Here is an 8,124-nt window from a genome sequence, read left to right on the forward strand (position 1 = left end):
GAACAGTCAAGGAAGACCTTGATAAGAAAAGAGAACAGGAAAACCTAACATGGAGACAGGGAGACACCCCTAAGTCCAAGCAGCTCTTTAGAATTAGAAACAGAGTTGCCGCCTGTTCATTAACATCTCTGGAAGTTTTTGAGAACTAAGAACTATGTGACTAGATACTTATGTCCTAATCCTTGCCTGTTAATAACTGCTTTTTATATAAACAACTGAGACTATTTAAGGACACTACAAATCTCTATAGAGTTTTAGAAACCTAGGGCATTTAATTTAATTGTTTGTATTGCTTAACTCAGTGACTAAAGATGTTCAGAGATTAGACTAGAGCTTTGAAAAATGTGTTCATTAGCGATCCAGTGTCTGCTTACCTGGAAAAAGAAAAGGCAGGATGGCAGATATAAGATATAAGGAGAGAGAAGAAATGGGCAGAAATGACATACAATGTTTCTGACACTAAAATTTGAATTGGCGAAGAATGCCCAATGCCTAGTAGTTTGCTACTTTCCTACACTTCTTTCCTGTCTAGTGCTGTCACATGAAAGCCTCTTCAAAACGCAGTCAGTCATTAGGCAGGTGTAGTATCAGTGCTGTGTAGCTGGGTCACGGGCCGAATACACAGGCCTTTCTTGGGAATCCTGGATTACCAAAACTGGCCACCAAGAGTCTTATACATATTATGGCACCCAGGCTCACCTGAAAAAAAAATGGTGAAGGGGACAATTGAGTTGCTGTCATGGCCCTGGTGATGCTGAAATTCCCAATAAACAGAAGAGGCCAAGACTGCCCCAATTTCCAAAGATAGAGAGTTACGCAAGAGGGCAGGGACTTCCCTGGGAGAGGCCTCAGCTTGAGATACTCATAGACTCTCCGTAAGAGGAATGCTTGTAAGTGTGACTCCCTAGGGTAGCTGTAAAGGTGAAAATCACAGTTTGCCAGAGAACATCATGGTCATCAGCAGGAGAAGGCTTGACTGCAATAGGAAGGAATGAAGACAATGGATTAAAAACCAAAGAGAGAGACTGACATGGGGCTCAGCTTCCTGGTGAGGCTCTGGAACTACTCATGGCTGCCAGTTCTACAGTTGGACTTCCCAGTTGTGTAGCCTATTTTGGTTAAGCTGAATTGAGTTGGTTTTCTGTCACATACAACCGGGAAGAACTGACAGACTCAGTAGTTATTTTGACATTATGTGTTTCCTCAGCACTTACATGAGCAGATCCACAGAAAGGAGAGCTCATGACTCAAAAAGTCTAAAGACCAGTAATCTAGAGTCTAGGGAAACAGAATAAAGTGCTGTGAGGTTGCAAATCATTATTGCCATTATATACTTTGTGCTATAAATAACAGTAAGTTGGTTATAACTACTATAACAAAGATATTCTTCTGAATTTCTTTAAATATTAATTCACTTAATCCTTCCCCAAAACTGGTAAGGTAGGTGCTAATATTATTGTTCCCATTTTGCAGATGAGGAAAACCAAGGCGTAGAGGGACTGAGTAAATTGCGTGATACTACACAGCTAGAAAATGGAAGACCTGGAGTTCAAACTCAAGGTAGTTTGGATCGCCAACCTTAACCACTACACACACTGTCACTCTTTAAACAGAAAAGAATGTGCTGGTCATGACCGGTGTGTCAGAAAGTCTGTCTGTAAGAACCATTATAAATGATGTGTTTCCTTCAATCTATTGTTTTAACCTTTCAATGACTGATTCCCTTGGAGAAGCTAGCCACGTAAGAAAATGAAAGGTCAATAAGCAAAAGCCTACTGAATTATGTTTCATTTGTCTGTGCTTTAAGGTAGAGAACACAGAACATTTGTCTGTATTTTAAGGTAGTTTCACTCATTCACTTAGAAGATTTTAAGAACAAAGCTTGTGACTGTCCCCCAAAAAACTCACAAACAGAGCCTAGACTTGGGTCCACATTTTGGTCAATTAATATGGAGAATTATGAAGAAGGAAAGAGAAGGTAACATGAGAAGAGAAAAGGACCAAGACAGATTTGAAGCTACAAAAATCAGGATAGCAAAGAAGAGAAGGGCAGACATTAAATAATTGAAAAAGACAGAAATGCACATTTTCAGATAAGATACACTGACAAAAAGAGAAAAGCATCCAGAGAAGGAGAGAGGAGTGGGCCACAATAAAACAAAATAAGAACAGAAATAGATAGAAATGGATTTTCGTTCCTTGAGGACAGAATGTCCATTTTGTTTGCTGTTGTTTTCCCCAGAGCAAGCACAGTGCCTGACATAGACAGTCAAGAAATAGCTGTTGGATGAATAAATGAAAAAGAGAAAGAAAGAAACACATGAAAGACAACAGATAGGAAAGAAATATGTGTAGCCATTAAGTACATAGACTATGGAATCAGGCAGACCTGGGTTCAGATCTTGGCTTTGTATCTTCAGATCCATGTGGTATTGGGTAATATACTCACTACTTTTACTGATTTGGTATCTTAGTTTCTTCATAGGTAAAAATAAGGATATGTTCTAGCTATTGAGTTAGTTTTATCTTATCTCCAAAACACCTTTTTATATGCTGCTTTATGATGCCAGGGCTGAAACTATATAGACCACACTTTGGCTTTGCCAGTGTCTACCTAGCGCTGGTAAGAGAGGGCACTAGAGGGAGACCGGAAGGGCTAAGAAGGAAGAAGGGACTTGTTTCTCCTCATCTGCTTCCTGTTCCTGAGAGCATCATTTCTGAAAATCTTCACCACAGCAGCAGCAGCAGTTCTTTTCTACAGCAGCAACAGAGCCCAATTTGCAGTTTTTCCAACAGCTGCAGCGCCATCTTCACTGTGCCCCTCAGAGGTGCCAGTGGTGCACCACGAAGCTGTGCCCTGCAGGTGCCAGCTCTGGAGCTACACCTGCAGCTGCACCTTTGGAGCTGAGGTTTAGCTTCGGAGCTCCCCTCCTCCACATCTCTAAGTTTTAACAACTCCATCTTTTTTTTTGTTCCCCTAGGCCTACAGATGGAAGCTGCTTCCTCCAGTTGCTACCTTTTTGACACCTTAGGGTCTCTTTTTACCCCTTTGTGACCTAGTCATCAACTTTACACCTAGATAATAATTCTTCTATTCAATTTTCTCTGTTTAAATAACTAATACGGCTTCTGTCTCCTGACTGGGCCCAGATTGAAAGTGGATAATAACACCGACTTTACAGGGTTGTAAAGATAGATGTGTCAAGTGCTTAGAATATTGTCCGGTTATAGTAAGAATACAAGAAATCTTAGCTATATAATATGTGGACACACTGAAGAACACTTAGACAGTAATACTAGAGATGGCATAGATGGGTTTTCAGAGAGCAGTACCTTGACGTTTTGACCTGTGAAGACTTTGGCAGGTGTGCTCTGCCTTCCCAGCTGTAGGCGCATATAAAGTATTCAAGTCAGATAGCACATGTCATTGAATTTAGGACACCATAGATTGTCATATACACCATTAATTTTGTGTATCATCAAGAAAACAAAAAAATCACTGCCGTTAAACTATGGCATGTTGTGGAGTGTGAGGCTCATCCTTATATTGCAGATGTTAAATGTGAAAAAAATATATATCTTAGAGTTGATGTCATACAATATTTACATTGAACCATGGTGAATGGTGAATGTAAGATAACCCCCTGATGAACCTATAGGCCTGTAGGCATTCTTTATCCCTCACGCTATAGGATCAACATCACTAATGTGCACATACACACACATACACACAGACACACACACACATACATACACTAGGAAAGGTAAAGAAGAAAAGCATTTCTTGGCCCTGTATGGACCATTATTCAAGGGTCATCAAGGAAGCCAATAATTGGAAATTGGTCTCAACAAAATAAGTCTTTTATTTAGTTCAGTTTGCCTGTTTTAACCAAGTGCTTACCCTCCTCACCCAGCAAATTCTTCCATCTTTCTGAGCAAAATAACCTAGCGTACAAACCAGAGGCAAATCAGAAGTTTGCTTCTACTCAAACTGAGAAAGAATGGGAACTCATAGTGGAATGTTTCCTTGCTTGTTAGTGTGACGGGTGGTCTAACTTAAAATTATACTGTGTTCAGAACAATGTGGGCTTTTATGCGTCATGCTTAAGCTTCAATCCAAATACGTTTCTGGAGTATAGTTACACCAGAAAAACAAGGAATGTAAAAATAACGCCTTATGAGTCAATGTGTTTTCTGCCCAAAATAGTTTTGTTTTTTTTTTTTTTGAGATGGAGTTGCGCTCTGTCGCCCAGGCTGGAGTGCAGGGGCGCGATCTCGGCTCACTGCACTCCACCTCTCAGGTTCAAGTGATTCTCCCACCTCAGCCTCCCGACCCAAACAGATTCTTAATATGGCTGGCCCTGCACAGCCCAGATCACCTTGAGAAAATAGCCTGAAATTGACTTTACATCATGCAGACTATCTGGCTCTGTATTAAGTCATGGACAAAAAAAAAAAAAAAAAAGGCAAATCGATGGGGCAGAGGGAAAGAGGGAAGGAGGAAGAGAGGAATGAGTGTGAGACTGTCAATTTATTTGAAGAAGGAAGAAAAGAAGATAAAATGAACACTCTTCAGAAGGTTTTCAATGACCAGAGTTAATTTTCTTTAATTTTCACACACTAATCAAATCAGGGGAACTGCAATCAGTCTCGTTTTCCCCGTTCCCTCCTCCGGCTTGATCTGAACATGGAAAATCAGTCAGCCCTCTTCTTTATTTTATATTTTATTTTTTGAGATGGAGTCTCCCTCTGTCACCCAGGCTGGAGTGCAGTGATGTGATCTTAGCTCACTGCAACCTTCACCTCCCAGATCCAAGCGATTCTCTTGCCTCAGCCTCCTGAGTAGCTGGCACTACAGGCATGAGCCCCCGCACCCGGCCAGTCCTTTCTATTCTAAGCTCTGTGCACCAGGCTGGCAACACTTGTTTAAAAATCCATTCTATACTTCTCTGTTTTAACTTTTAACCCTCTCCCTGGGATATCTGAAGAGGAAAAGTGAGCCCCAACACATGAGAATGAAGAGGAGGAGAATGTGGGCTGCATTTCCCATGGGACACTGGAAATGCTGGCTTCATGGAGACAAGATTCTTTTTCAGAATCCCTACCCAAATTGCTGGAAAGAAGACCCAAGGAGGCATGGTAAGGGAGTTACACTAATCGTGAAGGAGTTTTGTCCTGTTTATTACACACTTATAAGTAGCCTTGTGCTAGGCATTGGAGACGCAAAGTCAGATAAGAGAATTCTAGCCTCTAGGAGCTCATAGTCTAATCACTGTGTGATCAACCCAATACTTCCCCAAAGCAAAGCCCCCAGAGTTGAAAGGTCAGGGCCCACTGGAAGCACAGAGGAGACAGTGAGGTAAGAAGCAATTGCCCCAGGACCTTTGCACTTGCTCTTCTCCCTGGCTGGATGTTCTCCCTTGAGATAGCCTCATGGCTCACTCCCTTGGCCATGTTCAGAAAAAGACCAGCATCAGGGAGACAAGAGTAAGATGGATAAATTTGTAGGGGCTGTGGCATTCTCCAATAAAAAGCTGCAGGTACCAGATCTTTTATCATACCACTCAGACTTCTTTGTTCATAGCACTGTCTCTCCCCACGCGTGTCAGCTTTCCTCTATGTTAAATCTCTCATAAGTTTCTGTTCAGAATATGTTGTTTCTGAATAACATGTATTCTGAGATATGCACCTCACAGAACTTTAAGTCACACCGCCCTCCTTGGTGACTCAGTAACCAGTTATGGTGCTCCCCCACATAGTACACACATTTTGCTAAGAGAACTCCAGGGAGAAAAGCAATGGTGATGTGATCAGCAGAGGTCAGGAAACGTGCTGGAGCTGGCTGGCAGGGTTCACAAGAATCAATGGTCAAAGTCATAAGAATTTTTCAAGCCAGTTGATGTTATGTTGTTGGTAAGCTTAAAATGTAGCCATGGTGGAAGGATTCAAACCACGGAAATCAGCCAACACTACACATCAGAGCTTCTCTGCCTTCCATAAAGCCAGTTATTAACCATTAATTTGCACCCCCTTGTCCAGGCTAATCCTTCTGGGTTTCAGGGAACAGCTTCACCAGATTGTTTCTTTAGCAAAAACCAGACAAAGTATGTGGAAGGAGACAGAGAACAGCACTGTCTCTGATCCTCAGCAAGGAAGAGTTGCCTCCTGCTTGCCCATGCTGAGCAGCTTCCTAAAGCAGGGGTCAGCACATTCCCTGTAAAGAGTCAGATAATTAATATTTTTGGCTTTACAGACCATCTGGCCCCTGCTACTACTATTCAACTCTGCCTGCATAGCACAAAAACAACCATAGTCAATATGTAAATGATGGCTGTGGCTGCATGACAATAGAATATTATTTATGAACATTGAAATTTGCATTTATGTCATTTGCCTATGTCCCAAGATATTATTCTTCTTTTGGCCTTCTTTCAACCATTTATACATGTAAAAACCAGTCTTAGCTCATGGCCTATACAAAATCAGGCATCGGAGTGGATTTGACCCACGGGTTGTAGTTTGCCTAACACTGCCTTGAAGTATAGTATATTAAGTAATGTGAAGAAGAGAAGTTCATCTTCATGTCTCAACTAATTATAATAACAACTCTCATTACTGAGCAGTTTATACAAGTACTCTACTAGGAGCTTTATATGTATTAGCTCATTGAATCCTTAAAATGATCCTAAGATAAATTCTAATATTGAGGCTTAGAGAAGAAAAATAACATGGCCAAGGTCACGTCGTTAAAACATGGCAGAGCTGGCTGGGCTTTGGGCTCATTTTTGTCTAATTGGAAAGTTTGTGCTCTTAGCTAATGCCACCCTCGTCTGAAATCCTGGACCTTGTTTGCAGAAAATCATCTTGTGCATTCACCACAATCTCCTTGTTTATCCTCCTTCACAGTGCTTACAGCCAGCCTCTCTTTCCCCGCTACTTTGGCTACGGGGTAAGGCAGCCAGGATCTCCTGATTCACAGGCCCTGGAAGCCACCCAGTAGACTCACCATAGAAGAATGATAATCTGAGCAAAGTCACATTTGTAACTTTATCTTTTCAAAACAAATAATTTCATAAAATATGGAAGCGGGTTGAGTAGCACTTGCAGTTTCTTTCCAAACATCAGGCTAAAAAGAGACACCTGTGTCACGTGAGGATAGATGCCATCTCTAGACTGGACTTTGTCCTTGACTCACACAAGGGCAAACCCAAGCCCATAAACTGCTTCTCCATCTCCGTGAGCTGTCAGGACAAAGGTAAGAACTCTGCTTCTCAACTTTTTTTTTTTTTTTAAAGGACAGAAATGTAATTCTTGAGAGGACAAGTGATTCTTAGTGGGAAAAAAATTTTATTTGGATTTTTATGTATGTGTGTGTTTCCATATTTATGGAACTAATACACAGAATATTCTGAAATGAAAGGAAACATAAATTATAAGACTGAATTATTGTTAGGCGGTCAAGTGCCACAATTTCTGAAATTATCTTGTGACTACTTTAGTGAAAAAAATTGATGAAGCAGGCTAGGAGTGGTGGCTCATGCTAGTAATCCCAGCACTTTCGGAGGCTGACGCGGACAGATCACTTCAAGTCAGGATCAGCCTGGCCAATATGATGAAACCCTGTCACTACTAAAAATACAAAAATTAGTCGGGTGTGGTGCCGCACACCTGCAATTCCAGCTTCTCAGAAGGCTGAGACAGGAGAATAACTTGAACCCAGGAGGCAGAGGTTGCAGTGAGCTGAGATACTATGCCACTGCACTCCAACCTGGGTGACAGACTAAGACTCCATCTCAAAGAAATGAAAAATGATGAAGCAAATACAAAATGTTAATATTAGATTTGTGAGATGATTTGTTACTAACAAAATTTTTAAATGTCTAAAACAAATAGCATGATTGAACAAAAGATAGATTTCTTTTAAAGGACATAAATAATTTGTTTAGCTAGAATTCCAAGATAAATCAGAGGGATGGTAACCTGCATGCACTTCAGTGGTGTCTTGACAATGATTTTCCAGCTTAGATTAGCCCCGACCACAGATGATCCTTCATTTGACCACTAATTTTACTGAGCTTTAAAATAGGCTCAGTTTATCCTTGCCAGTTAAACTCACAAATCCAG

The 8,124-nt window shown here is 41.1% G+C and overlaps 1 long non-coding RNA gene across 1 annotated transcript in view; it reads left to right on the forward strand.

Annotated features, from left to right (window-relative positions):
- Positions 1 to 8,124, forward strand: part of LOC117091025 — a 77,307-nt gene that overhangs the window by 48,126 nt on the left and 21,057 nt on the right. Inside the window, exon 2 of the long non-coding RNA XR_004440215.1 lies at positions 1,474 to 1,560. This is a non-coding gene — a long non-coding RNA (uncharacterized LOC117091025). The remainder of the gene's footprint in view (positions 1 to 1,473; positions 1,561 to 8,124) is intronic.

The sequence above is a fragment of the Trachypithecus francoisi genome, unplaced genomic scaffold (genome assembly GCF_009764315.1).
Source record: "Trachypithecus francoisi isolate TF-2019V2 unplaced genomic scaffold, Tfra_2.0 Lachesis_group11, whole genome shotgun sequence".
NCBI lineage: Eukaryota > Metazoa > Chordata > Mammalia > Primates > Cercopithecidae > Trachypithecus > Trachypithecus francoisi.